Source organism: Chiloscyllium plagiosum, unplaced genomic scaffold (genome assembly GCF_037043375.1).
Source record: "Chiloscyllium plagiosum isolate Xiang-an unplaced genomic scaffold, Cpla_swu_hap1 HiC_scaffold_5, whole genome shotgun sequence".
Classification (NCBI taxonomy): domain Eukaryota; kingdom Metazoa; phylum Chordata; class Chondrichthyes; order Orectolobiformes; family Hemiscylliidae; genus Chiloscyllium; species Chiloscyllium plagiosum.
In genome coordinates, this window is record NW_028270143.1 from 113,208,067 (window position 1) to 113,222,146 (window position 14,080).

A 14,080-nucleotide genomic window follows, 5' to 3' on the forward strand; every position below is an offset into this window, starting at 1 on the left:
TGACTCCAGACCCACAGCAAAGTGGTTGACTCTTAAGGATAGGCAAGAAAAGGTGGCCTAGCCAGTGACATCCATATCCTGAGAACAGGTTTGTAAAAATGTAGTTGCAAGCATAAAACCTCGGACAAAGGTACAGCATGAATCGAACAACATATATTCTTGTGAATGCCTTGTCCTTCCCCAAAGTATTTCAATATTTGAAGAACAGCTAAATAGATCAACACAGGACAGAAATTTCCCAGCCCCTGAACAGTATGAGTAATGGTGTGGTAGTTGGGAATAAAGGGGTGAGAACGGAAATTCTGAGCAGTAACTGGTGGCTAGAATATGTCAGCATCTTCTCCGGGTATCCATCTTGGTCAGTATTCCCTGCCACCTCAGGGCACACTCCATTGATAGTGACCACCCGAACTCACTGTACTTAAAGGATTGCATTGGCAAAACCCACCAACCTCACAGTATCAGCAGCACACATTCAGGACTCACTTTTAATGCAGTCCGACATTTCAATACTGCAATTATCAACACCTTACATTGCAACCTTGCTGCCAAACCAGGGCAGGCACTCATCTCATGATCAGGACAGGAAGCATCTCAGGGCTTTTAGTTTGCTTTCTCAGTACTCACTAACTTTGTGCTCAGGAGGATGCTCAAAGCAGCTGTGCCAGGCAGCTTGTCACATTTGTCAGTAATGTGTGGTCAAAGATGTCTATAGCCAGTCAGGAGGCTGAACTTCATTAATCAGGAAAGGTGGTGGTGAGGAGTCCAGACCTGCATGTCAGGAATCCAGCTCATCCCTGTTGCTTGTTAAAATCGGTAGACTGCTTTTAAAAGAGGAGAGATTTGGTCAAAGTGAGGTGTTATTCCATGCAAATAGGTCTTTGACAGCTTTTGTTTATTAATTTGTGGGACTTGGGCGTCGCTGGCTGGCCAGCATTGATAGCCCATCACTATTTGCCCTTGAGAAGGTGGTGATTCAAGCCCTTCTTGAATCGCTGCAGTCCACATGCTGTGGGTTGACCCACAATGCCGGTCGGGAGAGAATTCTAGGATTTTGATCAATGACTGTGAAGGAATGATGGTATATTTCCAAGTCAGAATCGTGAGTTGCTTGGAGGGAACTTGCAGATGGTGGTGTTTCCAATTACCTGCTGCCCTTGTCCTTCAGGATGGAACTGGTTGTGGGTTTGGAAGGTGCTGTCTAAGGATCTTTGGTGAATTTTTTGTCGTGCATCTTGTAGATTGTGCACACTGCTGCTACTGTGTGCCGGTGGTGGAGGGATTGAATGTTTGTAGATGCGGTGCCAATCAAGCTGGCTGCTTTGTCCTGGATGGTGTCGAGCTTCTTGAGTGTTGTTGGAGCTGCATCCATCCAGGCAAGTGGGGAGTTTTCCAACACACTCCTGACTTGTGCCTTGTAGATGGTGGATAGATTTGGGAGTGTCAAGACGTGAGTTACTTGCCGCAGTAGCCCTAGTCTCTGACCTGCTCTTGTAGCCACTGTGTTTATGTGGTGAGTCAAGTTGAGTCGCTGGTCAATGGTAACCCCAAGGATGTTAACAGTGGGGGATTCAGTGATGGTAATACCGTTGAATGTCAAGGGGTAGTGTTTAGAGTGTCTCTTATTAGTGATGGTCATTGTCTAGCATATATGTGGTTCAAGTGTTGCTTGCCACTTGTCGGCCCAAGCCTGGATATTGTCCAGACCTTGTTGCATTTGAACATGGACTTCTTCAGTATCTGAGGACTTGCGAATGGTGCTGTACATTGTACAATTATCGCCGAATATCCCCACTTCTGACCTCATGATGGAGGGAAGGTTGTTGATGAAGCAGCTGAAGATTGTTGGGCCTAGGATACGACCCTGAGGGACTCCTGCAGACCTGTCCTGGAGCTGAGATGACTGACCCTCCACAACCACAACCATCTTCCAATGTTCCAGGTATGACTAAACAGCAGGGTGTTTGCCCCTGATACCATTCTTTCCAGTTTTGCCAGGGCTCCTTGATGCCATACTCGGTCAAATATGGTATTGATGTCAAGGGCTGTCACTCTCACCTAACCTCTGGAATTCAGCTCTTTTGACCATGTTTGAAACAAGGCTGTAATAAGATCAGGAACTGAGTGACCCTGGTGGAACCCAAACTGGGTATCACTGAGCAGGTTACTACTGAGCAGGAGCTGCTTGATAGCATGTTGATGACTCTTAATGAGATTTTCATCTTGCAGTTAAAATCTTGAGATTGGACTTTTCTTCTCCACATTCAAGAATCTCATTTTTCCACTGTTGTCATTTTCTTGAGGGAAGATGCTGGATGCAATCATGGAAATGGGTACAATGGCACTCATGGAATGAATGAGGTAGCAGAGAGAAGATGGCGCCACCTACGTTGGCAGACTGCAGATGGTCATTAAGACCATAAGCTGTAGGAACAGAAGTAGGCCATTCAGCCCATCAAATCTGCTCAGCATGCAATGAGATCATAGCTGATCCGATAATCCTCGAATAAAGGCAAAGTACTGTGGATGTTGGCAGTCTGAAACAAACACAGAGAATACTGGAAAAATGCAAGAGGTCTGGTAGCATTGGGTGAAGAGAAAAATGCATGGTTTTGAGCCCAGTACGTGTGGCCTCAAAATATTAACTGTGTCTCTTTCCACAGATGCTTTCCACAAATTCCTCCAACATTCTCTGTGTTTGTTTCAGATAATCCTCAACTCCACTTTTCTGCCTTTTTTCCAGAACCTTTGATTCCCTGTTACATTAGAAATTGGTCTGACTCAGTCCTTAATACAGTTAGTGACCCAACGCCTAAAGTCCTCTGTGATAAAGAATCTCACAGATTCACCACACCCCACACCACTCTGAGAGAAGAAATTCCTCCTCATTTTTGTCTTAAACATGCAACCTGTTACCCTGAGGTTATGTCCTCTGGTCCCAGACATGTGCCCAAAGGGCAAACAACCTTTCTGCACTTACCCTGTGAAGCTCCCCCCTCAACATTCCTGATGTCTGCCCGAAATGTCGACTCTCCTGCTCTTTGGATAATCTGGGGTAAGAATGGAGGTTGTTCTGTTGTAATGCGCATTTCATCAATGCAAATTTGCTGTCACGTGATCAATGAATTGGTGGTACAGTTTGTTCAGCGCAGACTTTTAAAACATGTGTGGGCTGTAACACGATTACACTGCCAACACTTTAAGCGATGTTTCTAAAGCACAATTTCTCTGTATTTGGTGTCACACAAGAATGCAACCATTGCGTTACAGACGAACTGACTGTAATCAATTGCTTGACAGCAGACTTCAGTGGGGCAAGAACAGAGCTGGGTCAGATGGAATGGAACCAAAGCTTCTAAGGAGAACCAGTAAAGTGGAGTTATTGGAATATTCAGCTAGCAATGGTACTATTAAGCCACTACCTCTCCTTGGTGAGTTTATAGATGAAGTTGAAAGTGTGATTAATTAATTGAATTGGTTGAATGTGTTTGGGCTCATTTTTATTTATGATTAATGGCAAAATCATGTCTGAAATTAAATGGTGACCAGACACTGAAGACTGAGAGTCAGGACTGTTCATTTAGTATACAGAGTCCACTTGTAGGTGGACTCTGTATACTTAGAGAATCCAAGACCAACCACAGTTGAACTGCAGAGAAAATATAATTGGTGGAACTTATTGATCATTTCTGTGAGTTTGATGGGAAAGAATTGATTTATCTTTGTACTGCCTAGGACAGCGTAGCTTGATTAAATAATTCCTGACTTTTATGGGAACTGAAATGAATGAATTTAACGCAGGTAACTGTTAGTAACTGTTAGACTTGAGTGCGAGCAGCAGCTGAGTTTAAACGAACCCGGAAGGCTACAGCTAAGGTGAGACAGTTTGTTTTAAAATTACTTACCGGTAGCGGGCAGCGGTGTTTTTTTTTCTCTTCACAGAAAGAGCGGGAGCAGCAGGGGGAAGTGACGACGACCAGAGGGACAGCCGGGAAGGAAAGCAGTGAGTATATAAATCAGGAAGGCGGCTAAACCCGAGACTCTACAACCGTAGTGTCTCCCACCTGCCCTCCTCCTCTAACCTGAAAATGTGTTGCTGGAACAGCGCAGCAGGTCAGGCAGCATCCAGGGAACAGGAGAATCGACGTTTCGGGCATAAGCCCTCCTCCTCTAACCCCCTTACTAAGTACTGTTTATCTATTAATTGTTTTTTTTTAAAAAACGACTATAGCAGAGAGGTATCAGCAAGTATTTTAACTCAAATAAAGTAATTAACTAAGCAGAGATGGCTGTCAGGTGGTGTGCTGTAGCTGTATGATGTGGGAGCTGGCTGATCCCATTGTGAACGGCAGTGACCACATCTGCAGCAAGTGTTGGTTGCTGGAAGAACTCAGGATCAGAGTTGATGATCTTCAAGCGCATCCGGGAGGGGGAGAGTTACCTGGACACTTTGTTTCAGGAGGCAGTCACACCTGGGAGATTAAGTAATTCACATCCAGTTAGTGATCAGGGACATCAGAGTGTGACTGTAAGTGAGGCAGGTAGGGGGATCCTGAGTTCAGGAGTGCAGGAGCCTCAGCCCTTGACCTTGTCCAACAGGTATGAGATTCTTGCTCCCTATGCGGATGAGGAAAAGGGCTCTGGACAGGATGAGCCAGCTGACCACGGCACCATTGTGCAGAAGGCCGTTCAAGAGGGGGGAGCAAAAAGACAAGTAGTTGTTATAGGGGATTCTATAATTAGGGGGACAGATAGTATCCTTTGCAAGCCGGATCGGGAGTCTCGCATGGTGTGTTGCCTACCCGGTGCCAGGGTTCGGGACATCTCTGACCGGCTTGAAAGGATATTGGTGCGGGAGGGGTAGGATCCAGTTGTTGTGGTCCACGTTGGGACTAACAACATAGGCAAAGCTAGGGTGGAGGACCTGTTTGGGGATTATCGAGCACTAGGAAGGAAATTGAAGTACAGGTCCTCAAGGGTCATAATCTCCGGATTACTGCCTGAGCCACGTGCCAATTGGCATAGGGATAAGAAAATGAGGGAAGTAAACACGTGGCGAAGGGATTAGTGTGGGAATGAGGGATTGCAATTCATGGGGCATTGGCATCAGTTTGGAACCGGGGGGATCTGTACCGTTGGGACGGTCTCCACCTGAACCGATCAGGTACCAATGTTCTAGCGAAGAGGATAAATAGGGTGGTCAGTAGGACTTTAAACTTCTGAATTGAGGGGAAGGGAAAGTGAAAGCGACAGGGAGCATGGAGTTAAATGGAAAGATAAGCGGCAGGATAGCATATGTGCAGGCAGATTTAAACTTGAGACAGACTGGGAATGCAGCAAAAAGGAAGGATAACTTAGGACATCTTATGACTTCCAATATCTCTAATGATAAGAAAGTTAACATTAAGGCACTTTACCTGAATGCTCGTAGCATTCGTAACAAAGCAGACGAACTAATGGCACAGATCATCGTGAATGATTATGATGTGGTAGGCATCACAGAGACGTGGTTACAGGGGGGTCAGGACTGGCAGTTAAACATCCAAGGGTACCTACCAATTTCCTGGTTGGGTAGAATAGCACTAATCAAAATGAATGTCCTGCCCTGTCTCCTATATCCTATGAGAATGCTTCCGATGATGCTGCCGAGGACGGCTTTATGTAAATTATATGGCTGGCTGGGTTCCTTTATCTGGAATCATAGGCGGCCCCTCATTAAGCTGAAGAAGCTACAGCTTCCACAGGCAAGGGGTGGATTGGACTTCCCAGACTTTAGGAAATATCAGTTAAGTTCCCTATTAAGTTACATAGCTGATTGGGTCTTGTCTGATCCACAATCAATCTGGTTGGACATCGAGGCTTCTCAAGTAAAATACCCACTTATTAACCTTTTATTCTCAGACAAGAGGAAAATCATTACAGATCACTGTAAAAACCCTATAATACTAAATACAATCAAGGATTGGAATATAATGCGGCAAAATGAGGGCAATTCACATAAAACATCCCCCTATGCACCGATAGTGGGAGCGTGGGGATTCCAACCGGGGTTAACAGATGCCACTTTTAAACTCTGGAGATCCAGGGGTATCTCATGTCTAGGGGATCTATTTAAAGATGGGGTCCTGATGTCTTTCGAACAGCTGCGTCAGAAATTCGGATTACCCAATGGAGACCTCTTTCGATACTTCCAAATTCGAGATTATATACAGAAGAAGACTACGTTATTAGATAGTCTTTATAAATTCGATAGAGAATGTAGTGTCCTACGACCAGTGGGGGTATCTTCCGTCAGTACTATCTATCATTTACTACATGATGAAGTATCGGGAGATATGGATAATCTGCTTAAAACATGGGATCAGGATCGGGGACTAGAAATCTCCACAGAAACGTGGAATGATATTTGGGAAAATGCTAGAAGAATTACTATTTGTAACAGAACCCAGGCTATCCAGCTGAAGATACTTCATAGGGCCCATATAGCACCGGTTCGATTGGCAAAATTTAAGGCAGGAGCATCTCCAATGTGTCCTAAATGCAAAATAGAGGTGGGCACTCTTGTACATTGCTTATGGACCTGTCATAAGATCCGTAGATATTGGACTAAAGTAGCAAGTACCCTGACAGAAATTTTAGGAACAGAAATTAAACTGGACCCTGTATCTCTCCTCTTGAGCTTTTCGAACTTTCCCTCCCTAGACACGTACGGGAAGAGACTATTTTCTATTCTTTCTTTTTGTGCAAGGAAAACTATTTTGGTGAACTGGGTGGCTGAGGGCCCCCCTGGACTTTCAAATTGGCACAGACTAATTATGGAATGTATTCCCCTTGACTTCCTTACAAATATGGTGCACTGAAAGACCGAATTATTTTATAAGATATGGCAGCCCTTTTTGAATTACATAAATACAGATATTTCGGCTGTCCTAACAAGGGCTTTTATTTAATTGAGATTACAAACCTGGCTGGTCCGCGGCCTCTCGGGGGAGGAATCCCGCACAAATACGGGTTTTATTATATCTGATGCAAACACATTCCGAGCATGTAAGAGACTTAAATATACACTCTGGTTAGTTGTAGATTAGATTAGTAGATAGTTGAGTTTTGTTTGCTTTTTTTTCTTTTTTTTCAGGTTTTTTTTTTGTTTTGTTTTTTTATTGTTAAATTTTGGCTATTGTATATTTGAGCTAATTGTATATCAATGTTTATATCTGAGAGTTTTGTTTATTTTTGTAAACTTGTAAAAATGTTAAATTTCTAATAAAAATATCTATTAAAAAAAAACATCCAAGGGTTTTCAACTTATCAAAAAGACAGGGAGGTGGGCAGAGGGGGCGGGGTTGCCTTGTTAGTTAAGAACAAAATTAAATCTATGGTGCTGAATGACATAGTGTTGGATGATGTGGAGTTTGTGTGGGTGGAACTGAGGAACCACAAAGGCAAAAAAAACCATAGTGGGAGTTATGTACAGACCTCCTAACAGTGGTCAGGAGCAGGTGCGCAACATGTACCGGGAAATAGAGAAGGCATGTCAGAAAGGCAAGGTCACAGTGATCATGGGAGACTTCAATATGCAGGTGGACTGGGTAAATAATGTTGCCAGTGGATCCAAAGAAAGGGAATTCATGGAATGCTTACAGGATGGCTTTTTGGAACAGCTTGTCATGGAGCCCACAAGGGAGCAGGCTATTCTGGACCTAGTGTTATGTAATGAACCAGACTTTATAAAAAATCTTAAAGTAAGGGAACACTTAGGAAGCAGCGATCATAATATGGTAGAGTTCAGTCTGCAGTTTGAAAGAGAGAAGGCAAAATCGGATGTAATGGTGTTACAGTTAAATAAAGGTAACTATGAGGGCATGAGAGAGGAACTGACGAAAATAGACTGGAAGCAGAGCCTAGCAGGGAAGACAGTAGAGCAAAAATGGCAGGAGTTTGTGGGTAAAATTGAGGACACTGTACAGAGGTTCATCCTCAAGAGGAGAAAGATTATCCGGGGAGGGCTTAGACAGCCATGGCTGTCAAAGGAAGTCAGGAAATCTATCAAAGAAAAAGAGAGAGCCTATAAAGTGGCCAAGAGCACTGGGAAATCAGAAGATTGGGAAGGCTACAAAAACAAACAGAGGATAACAAAGAGAGAAATAAGGAAGGAAAGGATCAAATATGAAGGTAGGCTAGCCAGTAATATTAGAAATGATAGTAAAAGTTTATTTCAATACATAAGAAACAAACGACAGGCAAGAGTAGACATTGGGCCACTTCAAACTGATGCTGGAAGCCTAGTGATGGGAGATAAGGAAAAAGCAGGAGAACTGAATAAGTGCTTTGCGTCAGTCTTCACAGTGGAAGACATGAGTCATATCCCAACAATTAAAGGGAGTCAGGGGGCTGAGTTGAGTATGGTTGCCATTACAAAAGAGAAAGTGCTAGAAAAGCTAAAAAGTCTTAAAATTGATAAATCTCCTGGCCCTGATGGGTTACGTCCTAGAGTTCTGAGGGAGGTGGCTAAGGAAATAGCGGAGGCATTGGTTGAGATCTTTCAAAAGTCAGTGGAGTCAGGGAAAATCCCGGATGATTGGAAGATCACTGTAGTAACCCCCTTGTTCAAGAAAGGATCAAGACAAAAGATGGAAAATTATAGGCCAATTAGCCTAACCTCGGTTATTGGTAAAATTCTAGAATCCATCATTAAGGGTGAGGTTTCTAAATTCTTGGAAGAGCAGGATCGGATTAGAACAAGTCAACATGGATTTAGTAAGGGGAGGTCATGCCTGACAAACCTGTTGGAGTTCTTTGAAGAGGTGACAAGTAGGTTAGACCGGGGAAACCCAGTGGATGTGGTCTACCTAGCCTTCCAACAGGCCTTTGATAAGGTGCCACATGGGAGGCTGCTGAGCAAGGTGAGGGCCCATGGTGTTTGAGGTGAGCTACTGGTATGGATTGAGGATTGGCTGTCTGACAGGAGGCAGAGAGTTGGGATAAAATGTTCTTTTTCGGAATGGCAGCCGGTGATAAGCGGTGTCCCGCAGGATTCAGTGTTGGGGCCGCAGCTGTTCACGTTATATATTAATGTTCTGGATGAAGGGACTGGGTGCATTCTAGCGAAGTTTGCTGATGATACAAAGTTAGGTGGACAGGCAGGTAGTACTGAGGAAGTGGGGAGGCTGCAGAAGGATCTAGACAGTTTGGAGGAGTGGTCCAGGAAATGGTTGATGGAATTCAATGTGAGCAAATGCGAGGTCTTGCACTTTGGGAAAAAGAATAGAAGCATGGATTACTTTCTAAACGGTGAGAAAATTCGTAAAGCCAAAGTACAGAGGGATCTGGGAGTGCTAGTTGAGGATTCTCTAAAGGTAAACATGCAGGTTGAGTCCGTGATTAAGAAAGCGAATACAATGTTGTCAATTATCTCAAGGGGGTTGGAATATAAAAGCACTGTTGTGCTACTGAGACTTTATAAAGCTCTGGTTAGGCCCCTTTTGGAGTACTGTGTCCAGTTTTGGTCCCCACACCTCAGGAAGAACATACTGGCACTGGAGCGTGTCCAGCGGAGATTCAACGGATGATCCCTGGAATGGTAGGTCTAACATACGAGGAACGGCTAAGGATCCTGGGATTGTATTCATTGGAGTTTAGAAGATTAAGGGGAGATCTAATAGAAACTTACAAGATAATATATGGCTTGGAAAGGGTGGACACTAGGAAATTGTTTCCATTAGATGGGGAGACTAGGACCTGTGTAAACAGCCTTAGAATTAGAGGGGGTAAATTCAGAACAGAAATGCGGAGACATTTCTTCAGCCAGAGAGTGGTGGGTCTGTGGAATTCATTGCCACAGAGTGCAGTGGAGGCTGGGACGCTAAATGTCTTCAAGGCAGAAATTGATAAATTCTTGATGTCACAAGGAATTAAGGGCTACGGGGAGAATGCGGGTAAGTGGAGTTGAAATGCCCATCAGCCATGATTGAATGGCGGAGTGGACTCGATGGGCCGAATGGCCTTACTTCCGCTCCTATGTCTTATGGTCTTATAAGCTCTAGGTTTCATGTATTGTTGGTTTTTATTGGTCTTCCAGAGAGGGTTTGAAAGGATTTATTTCCTGGGGATTGCCCCTTGACTGACTGACAGAGGTGAGGTTAAACACATATTTACCTCAACCCTTTCAAAGTCTGCCACCATATTCCTACTGCAAAACAAAATTTACTGCAGATCCCTCTGCCCTTGCAAAGTTAATGACTCAAGTCTAACACCTCTTTCTTCTCAAATGTCTTTGAATGTGTTATCACCTCCCAGACTAGTAGCATTGGATGCTGTAATGCCAAGTAGGATTCCCTCAGTTCTGCTGAAATCTTGGTCAAGCAAGTACGACTCTTTTGCAATTCATGCCAGCGATGAATGCTTCTTTTTGGTCTTTGTTTAGATTTTATCTCTGCTGTTCTCCTTCACGAGGGATTTCATTATTTCCCAACATGGGATGTTAAACTGACTACAGTCCCATGGGATTGAGGATAGCTTATTTCTCCTGTGAATTGATGGGTTCCGAGATGGCCCAATGCACATTCAGCAGCCTCTGCCACATACAATGGGACAAGTGGTGCTTGATGGATCAGGTAGATGAGTCGTCTAGAGGTGTGCGCACTGTCTCTCAAAGTGTTTCTGCAGGGCTCATGGTCTATCCTTTCGCAACTGATTTCTGGGCAGAACAGTGGGTTGAGGAATATAGTGTCAGGCATCTGAGCAACATAGGAGACAGTGAGGTCTGCAGATGCTGGAGATCAGAGTTGAGAGTGTGTTGCTGGAAAGGCACAGCAGGTCAGGCAGCATCCGAGATGTAGGACAGTTGACGTTTCGGGCTGGACCCCTTCATGATGAAGGGCTCTGGCCCAAAATGTCAATTTTCCTGCTCCTTGGATGCAGCCTGACCATCTCAACAACATATCCCACCCAGCGGGCCTGATTTTGAGTTTTAAGCACCCCAGTGCTCGGTAACTTGGATTGGGAGAGGGTGCTGCTTAATTGCCAATGGTCTATAGTTCCTTAAACATGCTTTAGCTCCCTCTTGATAGCAATACTTAAAGGGTGTGTTGGACTGGGGTGGACAAAGTTAAAAATCACACAACACCATGTTATAGCCCACCCGGTTTATTTGGAAGCACTCGCTTTTGGAGCGCTGCTCCTTCATCAGGTGGACAACCTAGTGTTGTAGGATGTTAACATGTTTAAATGTTAGCTATATATCAGTCCAATCGAAGTGTTCCTTTCTCTATTAAACAATTAACTACATGTAATTGGGCCTCTGTTATTCTTCTCTAGCTTCTGTTACAATGTGATGAGATTTTCTGTCTTTTTAGAGGTAAAGTTCAATTAGTTTACTTAGTATTTTGTACTTTTATTACTAACACTCATATAGTCTTTTAAATCTTATCTTCTGATAATTTATCCTCTTCACCCACACCCTCCCATGCAAATACTGAAACAAATACTGAAGCATTTAATATTTCTGCCATTTTGCTAATGATTTTAATCATATCTACATGAGAATGTTTTTCTTCATTGCTCAGACCTTTGAGTAGAAGAATTGAGACGTCATGTTGAGGTTGGACAGCCTCCTCTGAAATACTGTGTCCCGTTTTAGTTGCCCCTGTTTAGGAAGGACATTATTAAACTGGAGATGGTTCAGAAAAGATTTACAAGGAAGGTATCGAGAATGGAGGGTTGGAGATATTAAAATAGACTGGGACTGTTTTCCCTGGAATGTAAGAGGTTAAGGGGTGACCTTCTTGAGGTTTGTAAAATCATGAACAGCACAGATAAGGTGAATGCCAAGGGTCTTTCCCTCGGGTGGGGGAGTTCAAACCCAGGGGGCATTTTGTAAAGGTGAGAGAAGAAAGATTGAAGAAGGCAATATTTTTCCACAGACAGTGGTTCATCTATGGAATGAATTGCCAGAGAAGGTGATAGATGCAGGTACAGTTAAAATATTTAAAAGATAGTTGGGTAAGGATATGAATGGAGAAGGTTTGGAGGGATATGGGCCAAGCGCAGGCAAATGAGACTAGTTTAGTTTGGGAACACAGTTGGCATGGACTGATCGGACAGAAGGGTCTGTTTCCGTGCTATATGACTCTATGACTCTACTGTTTCGTGGGTGTATGACACCTGTTTTATTTTGAATTAATGTACGTGGAGAATAGTTTACCACTTTGTTTTATGCTTCTTGCTCATTAAATTTCATTGTTCCTGTCTGTCATCCTAATTGTCTTCTTTTTGCCTTCAGACTTTTCCATAACATATGATGCCTCTCTGTACATATCTTTCCTAAACTGCAAATTTCCTCTTAAATCTTTTTTTTTTCCGTGTCATTTCTGTTTAGTTCATTACTGTAGTTTTGAGCAGAATTGGCATTCCTGGAATCTGGTGTACAACCTCCTCAGTTCAGGGGACTGAGGTGTTTCCAGGTGTTTCCTTTCTTCATGGTGGTGGAAATTGAATAAAGATTTGTACACCTTGTATCTTTCACTGTGTCTCACACCTGCACACACACAAAATGGGTGCAAAGAAAAAGAAAGAAAAAATGAAAAAATATATATAACCAGGAGATAGATCAGAATCTTCTCATTAAAACAAATAACCTGGAGATAACTATGACACGCAGCTCCTGTTCATCAACCGTGATGGTTTGGAGGTCGCCCTCAGGACGCTGCCTGTCTTTTACCAGGACCTGATCACTGTCTCGAACCTGGTCGAATTGCGTCACGCCTGACCAGGTAGTGGTCCACGCCCCCCTACATCCCACCCTCCCATCCTGGCACCTTCCCCTGCCACCGCAAGAACTGTAAAACCTGCGCCCACACCTCCTCCCTCACCTCTATCCAAGGCCCTAAAGGAGCCTTCCACATCCATCAAAGTTTTACTTGCACATCCACTAATATCATTTATTGTATCCGTTGCTCCCGATGCGGTCTCCTCTACATTGGGGAGACTGGGCGCCTCCTAGCAGAGCGCTTTAGGGAACATCTCCACCAACACCCTTGAGCTGTTCAGAGAGAGGTGGGCACCGCAGGGAGTGGAGTGCTTTATTTTCCCCTCCAGCTCTATTCTGATTTAATCCCTGCCGTCCCCTTCACTGTTTGGTCACACAGCATTGCCCTTTGATGTGAAGGGCACTGCTTGTCACCAGCCACTTGGGTGATTCCTTTCTTCCTGGTGGTGGGAATTGAATAAAGTTTTGTACACCTGTTGTCTTTCACTGTGTCTCACACCTGCACACACACAACATGGGCGCTGGGGAAACTATAAGCACTACCACCGTTAGGCAGTAGTGTGTGCGAATAAAATTTTTAAAAAACAGAAGATTTACAATCTCTTCAGTTTAGGGAACTGATTTTGTGCTAGATGGGCCACAGTCAATGTGTTTTCCCTGCTGTTGGTTTCTGCTTTATTTAGGGAGAACCTGATTCCTAAACCGGCTGGTTTCCAAAGCCAGTTTTGTTAAGTGGCATTCCTTTTTTGTTGAGGACTGAGTTACACAGTCAATGTGTTTCAGGTGTAATTCAGCCCTCATTAGGGAACTATTGTTTCATTGGCCGATGACAGCCAATGAAACAATAGGTTACTCTTTTCTCTTTTACTTTGAGAAAAGGACTACGTTGATTTTGTAGCAGGGCTTTGCCCTTGCACTCTGGTTTTCTTTTTTTTTGTGTGTTTTCACTGTTTTGGTGTGTGCTGGGAGGTCAGCATTTGCTGTGAATTGGAGTTTGGGAGTGGAGACTGCCTTCAGGAGTGGACCAAACCCCTGTGAGTTAACTGCACCTTCACAATGTACTGTGTTCCTATGAGTGGGCCTGGTTCTCTGTGGATAAACTAGGCCTCTATGGAGACCGAACACCTGTATGTGTGCTGTGGGGGGGTGTATTTGCTGCCTTCAGGAGTGGACTCTGCACAACTGAGTGGACTATAATACCAGGTTATAGTCCAACAGGTTTAATTGGAAGCACTAGTTTTCAGAGTGCTGCTCCTTCATCAGGTAGGTATGGAGTATCCTTTGGTTGTGGACTCTATCTCTGACAATGCATTC

The 14,080-nt window shown here is 43.9% G+C and overlaps 1 protein-coding gene across 5 annotated transcripts in view; it reads right to left on the minus strand.

The window, feature by feature from the left end:
• Positions 1-14,080, minus strand: part of dpp6a (dipeptidyl-peptidase 6a) — a 1,528,415-nt gene that overhangs the window by 322,080 nt on the left and 1,192,255 nt on the right. The window lies entirely within an intron of this gene.